Source organism: Crinia signifera, chromosome 1, assembly GCF_055691185.1.
Source record: "Crinia signifera chromosome 1, ASM5569118v1, whole genome shotgun sequence".
NCBI classification, from domain to species: domain Eukaryota; kingdom Metazoa; phylum Chordata; class Amphibia; order Anura; family Myobatrachidae; genus Crinia; species Crinia signifera.
In genome coordinates this window covers 131063312-131087049 of record NC_139217.1, presented here as the reverse complement: position 1 = coordinate 131087049, position 23738 = coordinate 131063312, and the positions used below count along the sequence as shown (strand labels likewise).

The 23738-nt window shown below is 44.3% G+C and overlaps 1 protein-coding gene across 1 annotated transcript in view; it reads right to left on the bottom strand.

The window, feature by feature from the left end:
- SLC7A11 (solute carrier family 7 member 11) overlaps positions 1-16120 on the bottom strand; it is a 248006-nt gene extending 231886 nt beyond the window's left edge. Inside the window, exon 1 of the mRNA XM_083173680.1 lies at positions 16081-16120. The gene's annotated coding sequence lies outside the window, so the exon portion shown is untranslated. The remainder of the gene's footprint in view (positions 1-16080) is intronic.
- Between the last annotated feature and the right edge of the window lie 7618 nt (positions 16121-23738).

Below are 23738 nucleotides of genomic sequence, written 5' to 3'. Positions count from 1 at the left end.
GTGGATCTGTTGAAAGGTGTCAGTGAGTAATAATTGCACCTGCCGGATGACCTGGAAGACATGACTTGTGTGGGGTTTGAGAACTCCGGGTTTAACCATTTACCGTGTTTCCCCGTAAATAAGACCTACCCAAAAATAAGCCCTACCCTTGATTTTGGACACTGGTCCAAAATAAGCCCTACCCCGAAAATATGCCCTGGTAAGATTTCCTTATCTGGCGTTCAGACAATAGATTCTACCCCTGCTAAACCCCCTTGATCCCCCACTCACCACCCCTAACCCCCCCATCACCTCGCTGTGTAGGTAAAGCACAGGCTTCTTCTGAAGCTGCTTCTATTCCCAGTCCCAGGGATGCATTGCGGTGCGGTGTGTGATGTCACCGCGCACATCACGCGGCTGCAGCACGGAGCTGTGGCACAGCAAAGAAGAGCCAGACATCATTGTGACTTAAAGGAGTACTGGGGTATGTTTACCTTTATCACGGAGGACTGGGGACATGTTTACCAGTATAATAGAGGACTGGGGGCATGTTTATTACCGTAAGGAGGACTGGGGGCATGTTTACCAGTATAATGGAGGACTGGGGGCATGTTTATTACCGTAAGGAGGACTGGGGCATGTTTACCTTTATCACAGAGGACTGGGGACATGTTTATTACCGTAAGGAGGGCTGGGGGCATGTTTACCAGTATAATGGAGGACTGGGGGCATGTTTATTGACGTAAGGAGGACTGGGGGCATGTTTACCTTTATCATGGAGGACTGGGGGCATGTTTATTACTGTAAGGAGGACTGGGGGCATGTTTACCAGTATAATGGAGGACTGGGGGCATGTTTATTAAGGAGTACTGGTGTATGTTTACCTGTTTCAAGGAGGACTGGGGGCATGCTTATTAAGGAGGACTGGGGGCATGTTTTTTGACATTTGGGGGGAAATATTTGTATCCAGAAATACACTTATTTTTGACATTTACAATCCCGAAAATACGGCAATTCGTATTCGTATTGATAGCACATCAAAACAACTACGAATTGCTGTATTTTCCGGATAGTAAATGTCAAAAATAAGTGTATTTCTGGATACAAATACACCTATTTTTTTTACAAATTTCCTTTAGTAAATTTCCCCCTTGCTGTCAATGTTCACTAAAATAAGCCCTACCCTGAAAATAAGCCCTATGGTGGTTTTTGTTCAAAAAAAGAAAGACTGTCTTATCGGGGAAACACGGTAGCATCCTTCTGAACTACGATTGGGAATAGTAACCTTTGCTAAAAGTATGAAAGAGAAAGTAATCATATACAAAGTGATGTAAGAGAGAACAAAATGCATTTTGAAAATAAAGAAAAAGAGAAAGTAAGAGAGCATCCAATGAGCCTATACAATTTAATTGTACATACAGGGTCAGAGTCACTGGAAAGGAATTGGGGGCATGGGCACATGGGAAGGCCCTCTGGTGACAAGGATATTAGGAGGAGAGAAGTGACTAATGAATATAGTCATTGCAATGAGGCATAGTGATCTAATGCTTGTGAGATATAGCATGCAATCATTCGATTTTGACCACATCTGTTCAATAAATTGAATGTTTGCACGTTCTACACGCATAACCCTCTGAGGCACTTATGTATTATAGAACTTTTCTTCTGGACTTGCAACTTGGTGGGACTGCTATGCTATTATTGGTGCCTGTCCTTGTGTTTCCCTCCTATGTCCCTATAGATTGTAAGCTTGCAGCAGGGCCCTCTTACCTCCAAGTCTGTATGTTGTTACCCAGTTTGTTTTATCACTGTCAGCAATTGTAAAGCGCAATGGAATCTGCTGCGCTATATAAGGAACTGTAAATAAATAAATAAATGATTGTATGCACATTTTGTGTACCATGCGATGCGATGCGTGGGCATGCCGGTCGAATCTCGCATCATAATTATCTTATGTTCTGCACATAATATTTATCAGATTGTACGGGCGGTCGAGGGCTGTTTTGTGCACATTCGATTTTTCTAACTACAACGTTAGATTCCTAAAGATTTCTGCTCACTTCTTGGCCACTCCTCTTCCACCTACTGTGCACATGACTGGAGAGGAGGCTGAAAGCACGCTGCTGGGCTCCCAAGCTGCAGAGGCAAAGGTAGGCAGGCTACACCACTGGCCACCAATGATTATGCTGTTTACCAATGCCGCACACCATTATACTGGCCCACTGCCCAAAATGCCCAACAGATATATCCCCCAGGTGACTATTTACATTTTTCAAGATCTGTTCGATAATCTGATGTGTTCTTTACAGAATTCGATGCAACCAACATTTTTTATCGCAAGGGACATTTTATAAATCGCATAATTGTATGCACAATTGTACGCCAAAAAAAGCATTTATCGAAAGGTACGCTTCAAGGGAATTCAAACCCGATATTGCGTTGAATGCAATCGCACAAGTGTATGGGTAGCATTAGCTAGTATTGCTGGCAAAATGGTCACTGAGCGACCATATTGCCTGTGTTTTTTGTGTTTTGTGGGCAATAAATTGCAAGGAATGCACTCCCACGGCCAGCCCTTAATGGTTGCTGGTTGCAGGAGCATGCTCCTTCAATTATGGCTAAAACTTGGTCGTCACTGGTGCAAAATGCATGTTGCACCAGCGACCAGCGTTTTGTAGTCCAAATGAGATCACCAGTGCCTCTCTCTGACCTAGAGGTTAAAAAAAAATTGGCTTACAATTTTCAGCCAAAATCGCTGGTCGTTAATGAAAATGGTACACTGAGCAATATGGTTACTGAGCAATATGGTTGCTGAGAGATATTAATCCTTTGCAGTCCATTTTTTTTTTTTTTTTTGCAATTCAAACAGTCTGGATTAAATGTTTAAATTAATTGTCATTTTTTAAATTCATAAATGGTCTACATTGAATGTTGAATGATGTTAATGTTCTTATTTTAAAGTGGCTCACCATTGGATCTGCTACTAGCGCAAGGGCTGTTGAGCCCGACTAGACTTGGACCTTAGTTGCTAAGCAACCAAATTTCTCCATGTGTACACACCATAAGAGGGAGGGCTGTAACACAGGGGGTTACATTGAACTACTTTAATACAAGGTTAAAAGGTACAGTCATACATGTATTATGTACAGTAGCCCACTATGCACATGTCTAATGTAGTGAATTTCTTAGAAGACTGCATGGAAAGGTTTCTTTTTTAATAATGTGTTTACTTATCCATGCGCAGTTCCTGCGTGGTAATGTATCAACTACAGAAAAAGGATAAAGGACATGAGAATAATGTACATGTGGGGGGACAGAGCTACTACTGTAGGTTAGAGTCCATTCATGCATCATACATATTTACAGCTCAAAAATCTGAATAGAATACAGTATTGAAAGAACCAATACAAATGCATTCTTAATAATATGTCATCTGTAAATATGTACTTAATGGTTTAGCATTCTGTATTGGCCTTCATTCCATTCACAAATAGATACATCTTACATATTTTTGTTAAAGATTTTGTATTGCAATTGCAAGTCCATTTTATTATATGCGATCAAAAACATGTCCATTTGAAAAATTATGTTTCATCCCAAATATTTATACAATTAGCCACACAAGAAGCCCCTGCAGCAGTTTCCCCTTAATCTTGTGGCTGTTTCCCATCAGCCCTGAAACCATTGATCACCCAGCAGTATTACCCCACTGCCCTTAGGTGGCCATAGATCTCTATGTGCGCAAAACTTTCCTACACCCTAGAATCAATAGATTCTCCTAAAGCAGTGTTTGCCAAACTGCGTGCCTCCAGGCACATGCAGAGGTGGTCCGGGACAAATACAAACTATTTATGGTCCGTGGGCAAACATAAATTAATTTTGTCCCTCACCACATAACTGACCTGATGGGTGACATACATAGAAGCACGATATTCGTAATATTTTTTTCTGTATAACTCAAAAGAAATTGGCCTGCAGGTGTTGTGAAAAAATATTCTGATACTCTAGGGTGCCCTGATTAAAAAAAAAAATTGGCAACCACTATCCTGCAGCACTAACCACACACACACACACACACACACACACACACACACACACACACGACCAGGGCAGCTATTAGGGGAGGTGCTATGGGTACAGCTGTCCCAGGCCCAGCCTCTCTGAGAGAGAGGGAAGGGCCTGGGCAACTAATTTTGCCCACTGCATCCCCTGCCACATTCTCCACTGTACTGCCTGCCTGCGCTGTCAGTGCACTGAACGAAGCCCTGCAGAGTCCTGGAGGCATTTTCATCTCTAGACACCAGCAGCCAATCAGAGCTCACATTCAGCCGGCAGCCACTCTGATTGGTTAACAGTATGTGAGCTCTGATTGGCTCACCAGCCTGCCACATTTTAATTGGCTGCCAGTGTCCAGAGCTGAAGAAGCCTGCACTCCAGGAGCAGGGTTTCGTTCCACGACAGCGCACTGAGCAGGATGCAGCACAGCAGAAGGAAGTTGAGACCTGGAGCCGAGCGGTAAGCGAGGAGGGACCCAGGTGGTAAGTGAAGGAGGGGGGGGGAGACTTAAAATCCGTCTCGGATCCCAAAAGTCCCTATCGGCATCCATGCATATGACCGATTAGGAGGGAACTGATTAGTTTACCTGTGTACTCAAAAAGGCTAATGATCACATATCAGTATTCTCTTCGGGCCATACAATATGTATGCACATGCTATCACGGATGGTGTAATGGTTAGCATTACTGCCTCACAGTGCTAAGGTCATGGGTTCGATCCCCACTGTTAAGATGCCCACGGGGATCTAGGGTATAATAGCTGGTAGATGAAGGCAGGAGGTCAGGCGTGAGCCCGTAGCCAGGACCGCCGGTTAAGACGGCCACAGCGGATGCTACTCTAACTCTGTTGAGCCCCTGAGGCAGATGGTAAATCCCTGCAGAGCTAGGCTTCACCTGTGGCTGCCGCGTCCGAAGGAGCGAGTTAGGCCCGCTCCAACCCCGATGCAGCTAGGTCTTAAGTATGGACAAAGGGTAGACGATCGCCACAGGGTACTCAAAAGGACTGTTAACTACCGGGCCTAGCTGGGAGATGAGCCCCTGACTGCCGGCACCTGGCCAAACCGGGGAGCGACCGAGTCACAGGCACAAGTGGGCCAGAGGAGGAGTCCCCAGCAGAAGCACAACAGGGAGGCCGACTCCTCAAAACACCGAAACCAAGAGGAATGTACCCTGTCTGAAGGATCCAAACGAGAGGTATGGATGGAAAGACCTGTAGGGGCCGAGACTCCAGAACCCACGGAGGGGCAAGGCCACAGCGGGCCATGGCAAATGACTGATCAATGAAAATACCGAGCCCACGGAGGGGCCATGCCACGGCGGGCCACAGATTACAAGAGAAAGAGACCCAGGCTCCACAGGAGCACTTACGTGACCCACGAAAGATGGAAGATGAGGGCCGACCGTAGGCTCACTATGAGGCTGGACTCAGGAAAAATAGGACACCGGCCTGACACGGGAAAGCTGGACACTGGAACGCCCGACACAGAAAAGCCGGACACTGGGAAACTGGACACTGGGAAGCTGGACACTGGAAGGAAGGACGCTGGGAAGCTGGATACTGGGAAGCTGGACACAGGAAGGCAGGTGTTGCACGCCGCCGTCCGGTGCTCCCAGTACCTGGACGGACGGCGAGTGGTGAGGGCAGCAGTAGCACGGCTGACGCGAGTCAGCCGTGTCCCAAGCCTCCTTCCGAGGCCAGGCGTCGGGGCGTTGCTAGGCAACGTCCCCGACTTCCGCCCGGCCGCAACGCGGCGAAGGGTGGATATAGTAACAGCGCGGCTGACACGCGTCAGCCGCGTTACAAGCCTCCTTCTGAGGCAGAGAGTCGGGGCCTTGCTATGCAACGTCCCCGTCTTCCGCCCGGCCGCAATACGCGCGCACGCCTGGCGTCATCCAGCGCGTTATTTGAATAAATAGCCGGCGTCTGCTGGGCACAGACGCCGGTTATAGCGTTTCTCTCAGCGTGTTCCCGGCCTGGAGCCTGTCTGCGGCCCTTGCTCCAAGGACCTGTTCCTGGATTCTATGGTCAGCTCTGCTCGTGGTTTCCCTTCTCCAGCCTGCTTTTTTGGATCTCTGCCTGGTGTTGGTACTCGCAGTCTCAAGTAAGTGCTCCAGTGGAGCCTGGTGTCTATCTTTTGGGACTGCCGAGTTCCTGCTTTGGTACCATCTCTCATTGTCACCGGTGCAGTTCCCTTTGGAACGCTGGACTTGCCCCGCCGTGGGCTTCAGTCATTTCCATTGCCTGTACCCTGCTCCCCTTTTTCTCTCTCGTTCACCTCCCTCCTTTTAGTCTTTTGATAGGCAGGGATCTTTGTATTTTCTCCTCAGTGTGTGTGTTTTGGGGATTCGTACCTTGGTGTCCCTCAGTATTGTGGTGATTCCCCATTTCTTGGTCCCAGGTGTTTGCGACTGGGTCGCCCTCCCGGTTCTGGCCAGGTGCCGGCAGATAGGGGTAATTCCCAGTTAGGCCCTGTAGTCAGAATATCCTTTTGAGTTACCCCTGGCGATCCCCTATCCCTTGTCCTCACATAGACCTAGCTGCATCGGGGTTGGAGCGGGCATAACTCGCTCCTTCGGACGCGGCGGCCACAGGTGAAGCCTAGTTCCCGCAGGGATTTGTCATCTGCCCGGGGTTCTCAACAGAGTCAGCGTAGGTTTCGCCGTGGCCATCCTGACCGGCGGTCCCGGCTGCGGGCTCCATTCCCTGTTTCCCTGTATCTGCACTCCGGGCTCAACGGCAGCCATAACAGCAGGACGCTGGAAGGCTGGACACTGGGAAGCTGGACACTGGAAGGCAGAACGCTGGATCAAAGATCCAAGACCTAGGAAGCCTAGGGGACCGGGAGATTAGCTAGGCAGAGGCAAGACACCTACAGCACCTGTAAGCTATAACCGGCATATAACTAACGTCAGGCGCGCGCGTACGTGTCCGACGGGCAGAAGCTCGGGGACGTTGCCTGGCAACGTCCTGACGCTCCGTCTCAGAGTGAGGCTTGGGACGTTGCTCGGCAACGTCCCCGGCCTCCTTATTCTGCCTCACATCCGCCGTCCGTCCGGGTGTACTGCAGCCCGGACGGCGGCTTGCAACACCCACCATGGGACTAACTGTGCAGAGTTTGTATATTCTCCCCATGTTTGCGTGGGTTTACTCCGGGTTCTTTGATTTCCTCCCACAATCCAAAAATATACTGGTAGGTCAATTGGCTTCCAACAAAATTAACCAGAGAATGTCTTAGTGTACATGTGGTAGGGAATATAGATTATAAGCTCCACTGGGACAGGGACTGAGGTGAATATTCAACTATACTCTGTAAAGCGCTGCAGAATTAGTATGCTCTATATAAGAAACTGTTAATAAATAATACCATGTGCGATTTAGTCAGCTTGGCAACTTCTGATATCAGTGATATTGCTGTCCACAAAAAAAAAAAAGAGACTCCACCTGGAGCCATTATAAGTACATTTGCAATTGAGTACACGTTTGGTTGCGCAGACTAGACACGTCAGTATCGATGCAGGCACCATGATTTTAAACTTACAAGCTCGCAGCCGATAGCCGATAGACCATACTTGCCTACCCTCCCGGAATGACCGGGAGGCTCACGAAAAATCGGTCCCCCTCCAGGCCCCCCAGGAAGGTAGCCAAGTCTCCCACCTTCCCCTGAAGGCCCCGCACCCCCTTATTTGCTGCACAAAGTCCTGGATCTTGCGGGTCCGTGGCAATGGGGTGGGGTTAAAATGACACAAATCACTTAATTTTGCGTCATTGTAGCCCCTCCATGGTCATTGTAGTCCGTTCCCCAATCCGCGGACCCACAAATTGCCGTGTTTGAGTGGCATGGGGGTGGGGTGTGATGACAACAGCCAAGTCCCGCCCATTCTGGCAGCATTGTCTGGTACAGATAGAGCCAGCCTCCCTCTTGCTGGCGAATGGCTAGATTGTCTCCGCTGGCGATCCACCAGCGGCGAGGCGCTCCATCTGACTGAGACGCGCGTGCGTCTCACACGCACGCGCGTCTCAGTTTCCGGGCGGCGGGGCGACGGGAACCCTGTCCGTCTCCGCTTCAGGGAGACGGACAGGGTTAACAGGGTTAGGCAGGCGGGCGAGTGGGGAGGCGGTAAGGACCCCGGGTGACCGCCCGCAAGATCAGATGGCGGCTGGCGGGGGATGGTGGATGGCAAATCTTCCGCCATCCCCTGCAAGAGCGAGGCCAGCTCCATCTGTAAGTCAGTAATTATGGGATGCGATACACACCCTGAAAATAATAATTATACTCAGCCGTACAATCATGAATTAGGCTCTTAGTGCAGAGTCTGACTACACATATTGCTAAATCACAGCTATTCTTAGAGCAATAAGTACTGCACATGTGAAGAGCTAATTTCCCTTTAAAATCCTTGGGCCAGAGGGGATATGTGGTTGCATGAGAGATGCCTATCAATATAACAATGCCAGGCAATAGCTTACATTAAATGTCGTCCCAGAACCAATTGAAGATGAAAGGAATCTCTAGGATTTTTTTTTTTTTATGGTAGAACATCTTATAAATAAATAAATAAAACTACAGCCTACTGAATAACTCATTGTCAGCTCTTATAAAGGTTGAATTATCTTGTCTTAATTTCGGTTTCAAATAATGGAGAAATTGCAAAGAAAGGTTAATCAAAATAAATTATAGTTCAGGAGAAAGCAGTGGCAGATAATGATATGACCACTCACCATGTCCTTGGATACAATAGCAGTCATGTTTCCTTTCATTCTGATAACTTTAGGCACAATACCAGGAATGTTTTGATTTTTAAATGATTATATTAATGTATCATGAGTACTTAAATAACCATCAGAATAGAGCACTCGTTCCAGACTGATTTGTCAACTGTGCCACCATAGATCATTTAGCAATTAGCTGCATTAAAGTACTACAGCCATGTTTTCCTTTTGTATTTGTATAATGCTAACATTTACAATACAAAGTCATTATTTTTTCAAGACACTAAGCCCTGCAGAGTTTGAAAATGAAGCAACGTTATTGTAGTCTCTTTTCCATAATATCTGCAATAATCAGAACTAAATTATTCTAGAAACAATATTTTAAGGTACTCACCATCACAACTTGTGCAGCTAGTGGAGAAAAGGCATTTCTTGTCTAAAAACAAGACTTAAAGTCCATATACTGTTTGAGGTTACCCTCAGTGATAGGCGATATATAATATACATATACATATATACATTGTAGGGGCTCAGCAGACACTAAATTAACTCATAATAAATAGTGGAGATTTGGTTCATGAATTGATCAATACATTTAAGCCTGCAGCCCCCTAGACCAGATAGCATGCCTGGAGTCAAACATTGATGTGATAGCTATGTGTATTGTAGCCATTTTGAGTGATAGTGTTAGGACCTGCAGAAAAGTGGGGTCCTGAAGGGGGCTGCAGGCAAATGCATTGATCAATTCATGAACCAAATCTCCACTATTTATTATCGGTTAGTTTAGTGTGCAGAGCCCCTACAATGTCTGTTTAAACAATGTGGTCACAAGCCATAGGGCACCCCAAAACTAGGAATTGTGAGTGCCGATGTTTAGTGTATATATTGTTTATTAGATTATTTTTTTAAATTAGTCTTATTGTGGTCACATTCTCTCATGCACCCTGTTTTAACCTATAGTGCATAGCTTATTTTAACCAGTTCCCTAGATGATTAGTGACAGGTGTGTTGGTAACTGCTAACATATAAAAGCATAGTGTGCTGTGAGCTTTAGACCAGATAGCATGCCTGGAATCAAACATTGATCTGATAGCTATGTGTTTTGTAGCCATTTTGAGCAATAGTGTTAGGACCTGCAGAAAAGTGGGGTCCCGTGAAGGGGGCTGCAGGTTTAAATGCATTGATCAATTCATGAACCAAATCTCCACTATTTATTATCAGTTAATTTAGTGTGTACAGAGCCCCTACAATGTCTGTTTAAACAATGTGGTCACAAGCCATAGGGCACCCCAAAACTAGGAAAGGTGAGTGCCGATGTTTAGTGTGTGTATGTATGTATGTATGTATGTATGTATGTATGTATGTATGTATGTATGTATGTATGTATGTATGTATATATATATATATATATATATATATATATGTGGTAAGTCTGTCGGCACTCTGGTTACGGTTCACCTGGACCGAGGTGCCATCCAATTGAATTGATATTTGCTGGACAAAGGAGGCGGCACTCACGGGTTTGAAATCACTGAAAAACTTGTATTTAGCAATACATCAAGAAAACGTGTCACAAGGTGTCCGACGTTTCAAAGCACTAGGCCCCTTTCACACCTTGATAAAGGGGCCTAGTGCCTCAAAACGTCGGACACCTTGTGACACGTTTTCTTGATGTATTGCTAAATACAAGTTTTTCAGTGATTTCAAACCCGTGAGTGCCGCCTCCTTTGTCCTGCAAATATATATATATATATATATATATATATATATATATATATATATATATATATTACCAAGAACCGGCACTCCCCAAATAGCTTCCACGTAATCTTCTTACCGGGTGCCTTCCTTACTAGACCTTTCAGCCCACGTACATACAGCGGAATTAGGCGGCACTCACGGAATTCTTCAGTGAAAAAAATGCAAATTTATTGCATGTTACAGACCCGACATGTTTCGAGCCACCAGGCCCGTCCTCAGGGATCAAAATACAAAGTGCAACACACGTGTATATATACTCAAAGAAAATCCCGCCACACAATCACATTAAAATACACCGGTACTTGTGAGTTATCCGTGCTGCCGATTTCTAAATCGGGTCGGATCGGGCACATCGCATCGCATTGCATGCGACCATCGGATGCGATGCGATGCGATGCGATGCGATGACCCGATTTTTCCATAGGAATCAATGTTAAAATGGACTGAGTCCATTTTAACAAGGAATTCAATGGGAAAAAGGGGTCCTTTTCATACCCCTACTATCCAAGTGGGCATGGAGTTGGATATAAACCTGTGGCGAGCGTAGCGAGCCACCGAGCCCGAAGTGTGGCGAGCGTAGCGAGCCCCGCGAGGGGACACAGAATACCGTCCCCTCGCGGGGCTCGCTTCGCTCGCCTCGCTGCGCTCGCCACAGGTTTATATCCAACTCCATGCCCACTTGATTCCTATGGAAAAATCGGGTCATCGCATCCGATGGTCGCATGCGATGCGATGCGATATCGCATCGCATCGCATCTGATTGTATGCCTTAACTTAAGGCATACAATCAAAAAATCGGCAGCCCAGATAACTCACAAGTACCAATACACCTCACCTGCGGGGGTCCAGCGTCTCCCTATTCCCGTTGCCGCGGCACACGTTACCATGTGCCCGACGTCATCTTAGGGTGCCTTCCAGGAATCTCCGTCCGGCTCATCCCCCTGACGTCATCACGCACGTTGGTGCAGTCGGCTCTGGAATCCGGAAGCGCCTCCTTCCCCGCTGTGGTGTGTTGTCATAGCAACATAAAACACATCTAGAATATAAAAACATTGTGAATATAAGAGGCTTACAATAGCCACCATTAAGAGACCCGTCTGGTCATATGTGTGCACATCTAAAAAATATCATTAAAATTAAAAGCATGTTACCGATGTTTGTAAACAATTTATATCATACACATTGAGTAAGCTTCTACCAGATGCACCCGACAAATCTGCCTGTGTGCCTCTTGATAGTGCTCACCTAGGGGACAACAGTACTATACCACTTATACATAAATACATATTTTCTAATAATAAACAATGCTTAATACTAATCATAAGTAGTGGTATAAACCATGTTGTTCGTTTAACCCCTTGGGTGACAGGGTATCCAATAGGAATATCCATCTAGCCTCAGCCTGCAGAAGCATTTTACTTCTATTCCCTCCTCTTATTGGGATCGGAATGTGATCAATAATTTTTGTCCTAATACTGGCCACATTGTGATTTTTTAACAGACAGTGTCTGGCCACCGGTTGATCACCGGTGGTAATATTTGTAAATCAATGTTCCTCCGGTCTACAACCCGCTGACCCAATTCTGGCAGTTGGTGTCAGTCCGAAAAGCTGCGTCTCTCACTCGCGGCTGCAGTCACTTAGCGCCTAGCGTCCGTTCAGACCACGGTGCTGCAGAGTGGTGTCTCTCACCCGCCCACAGAGTTATACCTTTTCATTTGGGCTGATTAAGTCTAAAAATGTGCAGACTATTTTAGAATAACCATTTAAAGCACTGAGAGTGTTTATAATTGTTTGTGCACACTATAGATGGCCAATGACTATTGAAAGTGTGTGTGTGTGTGCATTTATATGCATTTTTATTGTGGAAAAAAAATTGATACAGTTTTAATTTTAAAATAAAAACATTTTGGTACTTGTTTCCTAGCACGGCGCCCACGATTTTCAATCGTATGGCATCTTATGCACTGTACCGCATCGCATGCCATATAGCCGCATGCGGTGTGATGCGATTTTGGCCCCCCTATACAATTTTTTTATTTATTACATAGAATGTTAAATGCACCCCCACTATGAATGCCAACCCGAAGCGTGGCGAGCGCAGCGAGCCCGCGAGGGGCGGCGGTACGCGTCCTCCGACCTTTTCATACCTCCACTATCCACGTCGGTGTGGAGTTGATTTTAGATAGCGAGCCACCGAGCCCGAAGCGTGGCGAGTGGCCGCGTATTACTTTACATGTATGCTGCGCTCGCCACGCTTCGGGTTGGCATTGATACTGGGGGTGGCATGGGGGTGCTTTTAACATTGTAAGCACCCATTACGGTGCTTATACAATTTATAATCTTATAGGGGGGCCATTTAACATTAAAAACACCTATTAGGGTGCTTATACAATTTTAAATTGTATACCATTGTATATGGCATACAATGCGATAATATACCATCGGGTGCCATCGCGCAACATCGCATCGCATACCACTGTAAGGCTTATGGTATATGATGCGATGGGCGCCGTGCTAGTGTTAATTTAGCCACATGTACCTTTATTGTATAAGAGCAGCCTTCCTTTGAAAAGTCTTTAAAGTCCATATACACTGGGTGACTTTCAGCTGAAAGACGCTCAGTATACTTGTTTGAGCAGATTTTAGCTTGTAAGCCATCCAGTGTGTACGGGGCAGCGATGATTGGTAAATGCTGATGCGCGCTCCTGCATCATCGCTGGTCCGGATGCTTATCTGCTAGTATTACAAGCAGATGAGTGAGGGAGTGGATAGTTTTCCATCTTTAATTGTTAAAACGGGCAAAAAAAACTCCTAGTCTCTATACCAGGCATTCCCAACCACGGTCCTCAAGGCACACCAGCAGTGCAGGTTTTAGTGATATCCAGGCTTCAGCATAGATGGTCCCTCAGATACTAATTAAGTCACCTGTGCTCAAGCCTGGATATCTACAAAACCAGCACTGTTGGTGTGCCTTGAGGACCGTGGTTGGGAATGCCTGCTCTATACACATCTACGCGTTTTTCCCGATAATAGTTATCCATACTCGCAAAAACACAAAGTGTGTGTGGACCGGTACACTGTGGAGAGATGTGTTAGAGCTATAGATGACAAGTGGAGAAATTGCTTGTAGTAACCAATCAGATTATTTTTTAAAGTGTATGGGTTAAATGAAAGAATCTGATTGGTTGATATGTGGAACACTTACACTTGTCTGATGTAGAAAGTTTGATAAATATTCTCCATATCCTTATTCTTGGGAGTTATATTACACACACATTATCCTTATCAATAATCCTACAAAATAACATACTGAGGATACAGTATAGGATCATTACTTATTTATTAACAGTTTCTTATATAGCGCATACATATTCCACAGCGCTTTACAAAGTATAGTTGAACATTCACATCCGTCCCTGCCCCAGTGGAGCTTACAATCTATGTTCCCTACCACATGTACACGCACACACAGACATTCATTTTGTTGGGAGCCAATTAACCTACCAGTATGTTTTTGGATTGTGGGAGGAAACCGAAGTACCCAGAGGAAACCCACGCAAGCACGGAGAGAATATACAAACTCTGCACAGTTAGAGCCATGGTGGGAATCTAACCCATGACCTCAGCGCTGTGAGGCAGTAATGCTAACCATTACGCCATCTGTACTGCCCTAAACTTATAAATCTTTTTGAACTGGACAGAACAAAAACATGTAAAAGTGTCAAATGTAGGCTTAAATAAGAAGAACCGTATTTTTAGCTCTTTAAGATGCCCCTGACCAAAAGGCGCACCTAGTTTTAGAGGAGGAAAACAGGAAACAAAAATTCTGAACCAAATAGTGTAATGCCTCTCCCCTTGTACTTGTATGCCCACTCCACCCCCTACCCTGGATGTTTTATACCCGCTGCGTGCACCCCCCCTTCCCCTGGTACTTGTATGCCCGCTGCCCGCTCCCCCCCTCCCCTGGTACTTGTCAGCTCACAGAGATATGGGCAGCGGGGATCATGCAGTGTGCTGTGGGGTCCATTCGGCGAATTGAAAATCATCTGCAGGGTCCCTGCGGCAGATGGGAACTAGTAGCGCTACTAGTTCCCATCTGCTGCAGGGTCCCCACCAATGATTTCCCATTCGCCAAACGGACCCCACAGCACACTGCATGATCCCCGCTGCCCGGACCTCTATGAACTGCTAATAAGAACCAGGGGAGGGGGGAGCGGGCTCTGATGCAGCTCCTGAGATGGTGGTGCAGCAACAGCATCAAATGGTCTTTTCAGAGACCTTCCTGCAGAGGAGGGATACGGTCATTGGGTCACCAGCAAGTTGATCGACAGTCATTATGTCAACACCATTAGATCAACATGCATTTAGGTTGACATGCAATCAGGTCGACGTGGTTTATGTCGGCATGTGTCATTAGGTCGACATTGGTTAGGTCGACAGTCAAAAGGTGGCCTTTTTTTGTTTTTTTTTCACTTTTTTGTCCTGAATGTTGACACAGTCGTAGGGACACTTAAACGTAGCGCTGCGCTTGCCATGCTTTGGGCACAGTGTTATTAAGTTATTAGAATATACAAAGATTATAATTATAATTTTTGTATATCTTTTTTATTATTCTAATCATTTCTATAGCTGAAATTCTGGGGTGTACTGCAGTATTACATGTTGCCTTCCCATGACCACATGTCCCTGGTGTGAAGTATATGTGTTATCTACCAATGCCTCTATAACTACACTGGCAACCACTTAGTATGATTTATATAATGTATGTAACGTCTCTTATTCAACCTGAGTTCAATTTAATTTGCCCATTATAAACTGTTTTACTAATGACCTTAGTCATGTCTTTAGATAATCGATATTGGCTATTTCTCAGGGTTGCCTACCTGACCCTCTACTTCAAAGAGAAAATGCTCTGTTCCTGGACTTCCCTGGTAATGTATGATTGCCAGCACCTGTGGGGAGCTAGGTAATTGATAAGAAAGGCATTTCACCACAGGTGATACCAGGAGCAGAGCATTTTCTATCTGAAGGAGAGGGTCAGGTAGGCAACCCTACCATTTCTTTCCCAATATCTGCTGTTACCATTAACAGAGTAAAACCAGCACATATGTCTCTGCATTATTTCTATGGTTTTCACCTGATTTTTTATTTGAAGTTGATTCTCGCATAGAACCTCACATAGATTGCATATTCCTGCAGATAAGTCATTCTCCTTTAGATAGCTACCTCTGCAATCACAATGCATTCTTGAAAATAGATGAAGATGTCCACCTGTATTCATCATTGTAATCAGGCCCAGTACATATCTGCTCCAGCTCTGTTCTCTCTGAAATCAGACAGATGTCTGCATGCTCACACAACTGATTAGTCTTCAGTTCTGTTTACACACTCATGACAATACCATGGCAGGCTTATCTCATCTGCAAACAACCTGATGCCATCCAGCTACTCCTAGTCTGCAGAAAGTAGAGATCTGGCTGACTTGAATGTGACTGAATTGCGTGCAGGTCCACAGCACAGCAAGAAATCCCAGATACAGTGATTTGCATGTGACTCTAATCAGGGTTGCCTACCTGACCCTCTCCTTCAGGGAGAAAATGCTCTGTTCCTGGACTTCCCTTGTAATGTCGGATTACCACAGGGTTGCCTACTTTTGAAAAATAATTTCAGGGAGAAAATGGAAAGCCAGGGGGCGGGCCTTGTCACCAGGGGGCGGACCTTGCATCTCCAGGGGCCCCCTACATTACTTTGATAAAAATGCAGCCAGGTTTGGGCATGAAATATGAATGTGTATTAATATGGTCCACAACCAATCAGAAAAATATCTCTGTGGATCACCTGCACCGTAGTCCTGAAAGGGTTATATGGTTTTTGCAATGTGCCCTATGTGCATGAAGCTTAAAACATGGAGGAGGAGGACAGACTGAATAAGGGAGAGGATGATATTATTGCAGCAACTCTGCTGCTGCTTGGGCACTGTTTACTTTAAGGCAAATGATTAAGGGGATATCTGCTGCACAGGGAACTCACACAGAAGCCAATAGCCATGCTGCAGTCTCCGTGTGTGCTCCGTGTGACAGCACGTCTGAAAGCCGGAGCCGGCTGTCACTGTGCTGCTGCTGGAGAAGACTTCACTTCACTGACTTCTAGCTGTGGAAGCCGCACCTGTTGCTGCTAGGGCCGGCTTCTTGCACACTGTACTGTGTGCAGAGATCGGGGAGGTCTCCCCTCTCCTAGCTGATGCAGGTACTATTGCCGCGATGTGTATGTCGCGGCTTCATCGTGTCAGTGGTGTCATCGCGCATGCGCAGTATACATATAGGGGACGCGAAGCAGCAGTTGCGGGAGAAAGGGGCCCTCTTCCGGGAGTCCGTGAGATGTCCCAGAATTCCGGGAGTCTCACGGAAATTCCGGGAGAGTCGGCAACCCTGGATTACCATCACCTGTGGGGAGCTAGTTACTGATAAGAAAGGCGTTTCACCACAGGTGATGGCAATCGTACATTACCAGGGAAGCCCAGGAACAGAGCATTTTCTCCCTGAAGGACAGGGTCAGGTAGGCAACCCTGCTCTAAATCAGACCCTTTCAGAGAAATTAGGTTTCATCCCATCTGATTGCATATCCAGAAGAATCAATCAAATCCTGCTGGAATTAATCCCACTTTCATTTTGTGCCTGACATGGAGTTTACTTCTATACATGTTCTGGAGCAAATTCTTCAGTGTGGAAAATGTCAATAAATTAAACTTTTGTAATGAAAATACTTTGTCTCTATCTATATATCTTTAGCTCATGTTGCCTACCTGACCCTGTCCTTCAGGGAGAAAATGCTCATATCCTGGGCTTCCTGGTAATGTATGATTGCCATCACCTGTGGTGAAACACCTTTCTTATCAATTACCTAGCTCCTCACAGGTGATGCTAATCATATATTACCAGGGAAGTCCTTGAACAGAGCGTTTTCTCCCTGAAGGAGAGGGTCAGGTAGGCAACCCTGATTTAACTAGTAAGCCTGCTCGAAGCAAATGCTTCAAAAGCTAGTAAGGTAGCTAATGTATGAGAGAGAAAAAGGACATAGTTTCACTTGCTGCCAACAGATGGCAGTGAATATATACTGTGGTTGGAGGTCTGGCACTTGCTTCTAGATGACTGATGCTCCGGTGCCTTCCATGGAAATAAGTGGAAATGGTGAACAAATGCAGCGGCACTCAGAATCTTTGAAAAAGGTGATGCATTTAAATCAAACAATCAATAATATATATATATATATATATATATATATATATATATATATATATATATAATTAGATTATTTACATATCTGTGAAATTAGAATGCTTGCCAGATAGGTATATATTGGAAGCATTTGAAAGAATTTTTATCTCCTAAGGGAGTTACTGTAACTTGAATGTACACAAGTGGACCCCCTCTATCTGCTGGTTTAATTCAGCACTGTAGAGTCACTGTAGAGCTGCAAGTGGTATGAGCAGGGAAGATAAACAGTGTACAGTACAGGGGTTGCGGTCATAAGGTTGACAGTGTCCAGGTCGACAGTCAAAAGCTCTACCACTATTGTTCCACAGTCAAAACGTTTACACATGAAAAAGGTCGACATGAGTTTTTCACATGTTTTCTTTTTCTTTTTCCCAATAAGGACTTGTTCATACTTTTACCATCCCAGTGGAGGGGGAATATAATAGTGTGCCGAGCGCAGTGAGACACCGTGCCCGAAGCATGACAAGCCCGGCAAGGGTGCGCAGAACACTCATACGGTGTCCATGTCAATGTATGTCGACGTGCACATCCAAAAATAATAAAAAAAACTCTGTTGAACTTTGACAATGTCAACCTTTTTCACGTGTCGTCCTAACAACTGATACCCCAGTACAGTACAGTACAGTACAGTATATCCTATTTTGAATTGAATCCTATTCTAAAAAGAATTACCCCCTACATTATATAGATAGTCGGGTTAGAAACATCCCTGGGATGGAGTTATATACATGTAATACTTTAGTTACCTATCCATTCACTGCTAGTGGGGTTTGTTCAGATATATTGCTTCTAAAGGGAAATTATTAAGTGCTATATCTCTATAACTGTAATTACAATTATTTACTTAAATCAAAGAAAATTATGTTTTGTTAACAATATCATTTAAGAATCTAAATTATGCAAACATTTAACAATGAAAAAAGAGAACGTTTTATATTTTTATTTTACCTTTTTAAATGCTGCCTAAATATACCGTACATCCTGATCCTGTCACATGAACAGATGTTCTGCCGGAGGAAATATAAATTATGGTTCTAAACTGTGACAGTCTTTAAGGTGCAGTACATTTACACTGGATGCTTGTTTAAAATAGTATGCACAACTAGACATTAAAGGATCACTATACTGTAGGTTTTAGAAGCTGTTCTGAAATGATCAGTATTACAAGAAAAATGCAGCTAATACTGTAAATTACTGCAATGAGTCTAGTTAAATAGAAAACTATTAATGGAAGTCACTCACATTGTGTACTGTATTTAGAGGTCACAACTACAATTAGTCTGAAGCCCCCCATACACGGTCCATTAATCGGATCCATTGTGTGCTTAAACAGCACACATCGGATCGCATCCCTAGTGCATGCAGTGTGCATGCACTGCGATCCGATCCGATGTGTAGCTAGTACAAAAAGTATGTGCAGCACATACTTTTTGTACCGTACTATGTGATGCGCGGGAGCGCGCATCGCATAGTACAGAACGGAGCCATACACAACGGACCGTGTATGGGCTCCTTGACAGTGTTAGTAATACTGATGAGGGACAGATGGACTGATTCAATTCTTTATAAAAAATAATATACGAAAAGTTTTAATAGCAGATTTGAATCATCTTGATATAAATAGAACCACTAGACAGTAGAAGCAGCCATACTATGCAGGGCCCGATTAACAATGGAGCTGCAGCTCCAGGCCCACTCTCCAAATGGACATTTTGTAGATGATGGCCGGGGCTTTCCAACGAGCCCAGCCCCACGTCTCTAGCCTATCAAGAACCGGAGATACAACTGGGCATAGGTGGAAAGTTTTCCCTATAGGATAACATGGGACCCACTAATTCCAACCCCCTTCCAGTTCCAATGGCTGCCAGTTTATCCTCCGGCATCACAGAAGCTCGAGGTTGATCTCAGTTGAATCCAAATCACTGGGCCTTCAATCTTATACCAGGCTGGTCCATATGGGTTAATTAGTTCCAGAGATATTGCGGGTAAACCAATTTTTTTCATTTCTGAAATGTAATTTCATGGCTCTTAATGTTTGAGGACGGATTTCTCAGGAACCAAACGGTCCAGTTTCAAGGGACCATTTGAAGCCCACTGGAAAGTTCTTCAATATGACACTGGTCTCATGTAAATGGGTCAGTTGGTTCCAAAGATATAGCCAGTTGGTTAAAGGGGGGGGAGGGATTTTTTTCTCTCCCCCTCACACCAGAAAATGCAGGGACTAGGCAGGTGTTAAACGGGCCAGCCCAGGAATGTCCCTGCATGATCCTGGGACCATATTCCAGGGTAAGTCCCTACATTTTCTGGTGTGAGTGGGGTATAATTTCAAATAGCCGGAACCTACAGTGCTCTGAATACAACCGGGCAGTCCCCTGCTTTCTGCCCGGCTGTTCCTTCTGCACGGCGTGCAAAGTACCTTTGCAAATTATTAACAATTTTATATTGTTGCTTTTTTGTATCTTTATTATTCCTTTAATAAGCACTTGATACCACTTTTATTATAAGCTCCTGGGAGCATTTTTATTGTGTGCGATAGATTTATTTAATTAGCATATTTTTATAAACTGCCAGCACTAAACTTATTTTTTTTTTCATTTAGTAATTAAACATATTGCTGTCATTATGGGGGTGGCAGAGTACTGTATATGCTATGAATTTTTGTTGCTGTTCATTATATAAAGTTTTAAGTTTATATTGCTATAAATCAAATAAATGTACTAGGATTTTCACATATGTGTAATGTAACTGGATATTAAAATCCACTGCTGCTTGTAAATGGGACACACACACAGACACACACACATATATATATATATATATATATATATATATATATATGTGTGTGTACTGTATATACTGTAGCAAAGTGTATGCCCGGTGGTCTTGAGGTTCTTGTCTGCACAGAGGTCAATGCTGGCAGAAGAATCCTGGGATTAATATCGACACTCTTCATTATGTCAAACTGATGCCTGCTGTTCAGTAAGAGAATAACATTACTTAAGATTGGAGTTTGAATTTATTGATATGCTGGGTATGAACTTTGTCTTGTTCCATCTATTAATTATAAATATAATAAAATAAAGTACATCATGTGATATTCCTATTCTCTTTGTATCACTCAGGTACCTGTATGCTTGAGAGGGTAATTATTATATACTACTGTAAGTCTAAAATCTGTTTCCATGGTTCGGCAATAAAACCTTCAGAACACCTAGTATTGCAAGACAGGCATAAAGCCTTCATCACCTCCCATCACCTGGAGCTCTCACCACACAACACACCGTAACCATGTGCAACAGGCCGCTCCAGCTTTGACAAGTGATAAAATGGAGAGTGATAAACAACCATCCAATCAGTTCCTACCTGTCATTTTTCAAACTCAGCCTGTGACATGGCAGGTAGTAGCTGATTGGCTGCTGACTTATCACTCTCCATTTTATACGTTTTCAAGCTTAGTACATCGGTCCCCATCAATTTCTATACATCTTTATGGAATTCAGCACAGAGCCCCCTCATCTGCAACCACAGAATGCAGGGTAGCCACTCTGCCACGTGTTTAGTACAGCAGCACTGAACTACTGCCAAAATTGATCATATTTATTTATTAACAGTTTCTTATATAACGCAGCATATTCCGTTGTGCTTTACAATTGGAAACAACAGTGATTAAACAAACTGGGTAGAAACAAACCGACATCTGTATTGGTGTTAATCTAATAAAAAGGTCAAGGATTGGAATAAAGACAACGGGAAAGAGGTAAAAGAATGGTTTAGGGACATGTGTTGGGAATGACAGAGACTAAAATGTAAGATAGATTGGGTGACACAAGTAAATAAAGACATATAGAAAAAGGAGTGGGGGGAGTAAAGAAATAAGAGAGGTGGAGCTGGCAACAGATAGGGGAAAAGGAGAAGCACGGAAAGAAAAAAATATGTCAATACTGTATGTTCTACAACATCTAGTAACCTCTCTAGCTGCTGCCGTGAGGAAAGGAAGAGAAGGGGACAGGAAAGACCGATATAAAGGAGAAGTAAACTAGCAAGGAAGAATACAGCAAAACTAGAAAGGATAAGAATAGGGAGAAGATTATATGAAGATTGGACAAGTTAGGAGAGACAGGAGGAATAGGTAGAGGAATATGATACAGGGAAGGATTCTATGGCGTTTTAAGTGGAAAATGGGTGAATAGAGTAGAGTAGTGGGAGTTGGGAAGAGTAGGGGAAGTCGTGATGAATACTTGGAAGATTAAAGGTAGACAAGGAGAGGAATGGAGGGAGAGCAAGAAGAGATGGGAGAAAAATTGCATCACAGGAGGAAAAGAGGGAGAAAGGATGAATATGGGGAAAAACAGGAGGAGATGGAGAAATAGACTAGGAGGTAAGAAGATTGGATTAATAAAGGTTAGGGAGAGATGAACGGAATAGAAGAGGATGGAGGATTAGGGTTGGAATTGGGGGAGACAGGAAGTATAGGAAGAGACAAATATGGGTAAAGTAGGGCGAGATGAAAGGAACAGGGGAGAGAGATGGCAATATGGGGTAAAGGGAATAAAATTCCTACACACTATTTAGCAACTTTACAAATGACAGAACCAAAATACCACTTTATTGTGATACTCTAATTAGTGAAATGAGCCCTCTGTATTTCCAGGCAATTTCTGTGATTGCCTGGCTTAGCAGCAGCGGAAGTGTTGTACAGGTCCTGCGTCATTTGCTATTGGTGAGTTTATTGCTAATTCCACACAGATTCTCAACTACTACTGATTTTCAAAGCAGCTGTAATCAACCCTCATACAGTATATTGTAGGTGGTTTTTTTTGTAGCAGAAAGGATAATTTTGTCACCTCTATCACAATAATGCACTTCATCAGGGATTTGAGGTGATTTATTGGCTGTCACATATTTATATATGTATCTATATTTGTTTCACTGTAGTACTGTGTGAGGGTTTGTACTAGTACTGTAAGTGGTAAAAGGACTGGAGTTGGAAAATAGTACAAGTAAAGGTTTAATAACAGTGGGTAGAATGTACCAATAGTAATTTTGTGGTGACACCTGCAAAAATGCAGTTTTCAAAGCTTTGGCTGCACACTACACAGAGAGGGAACCCATCAGTTCTCTCCCACTGTCTCATTTGGCGCACAGTTATAAAACATGAAAGACCCCACATCGCAAAGCACAGCTCTAATGTGGATTGCTGTCCTTTACATCACATACAAAATATGATGCTTGAGGCATTCCACAAAGTGAGAGTAATTTTCAAGGTGAATTAGGAAATGCGGTACTTATGTATTATCTGGGCTCCCATGTTAAATGCACCCCATTTTTTCATACCCCTACTATCCAACTACGCATGGAGTTGATTTTATATAGTGTGGCGAGCGCAGCGATCCACCGTGCCCGAAGCGTGGTGAGCCCCGCGAGGGGACGCGGTCTCATAAGAAAAACGGGAGCCCAGATATTACATAAGTACCGGAAATGCAGAATACATTGAGGAAGACTATCATCATCATAACTTTCATTTTTAAAAACACAGCTGATTGGCTGGTGCATTATCACTGTCCACTTTATCACTTCACCAGGCTTAACACCATAGGCGAATCTAAGGGGTGGTCAGAGGGTGCACTGGACCACCTATTAGACCGCCGGCTGCACGCAATTTAAAAAAATGACAGCTGGGCAGAGAGCTGTGCGCTGCCCGGCTGTATAGTCAGTGGGGGATTCAGGGGGCAGATCAAGCTGTCACACTGAGCAGGGGTCTTCATGTGGCGGGTCACACAGGAACAGCGTGTCTGTCTGCCCATGGCATCTGCTGTCCCTGCTGCGTGCTGATTTTCCTGTGCAACCGGAACTAGCTGTGTCCTCCCATATAGCTCTTACATTCTATTAACACTTTTCCCTCACTAACACTATCTCTATCCTATTTTAATTACATTCATTTATCTCTCCCTTTTATA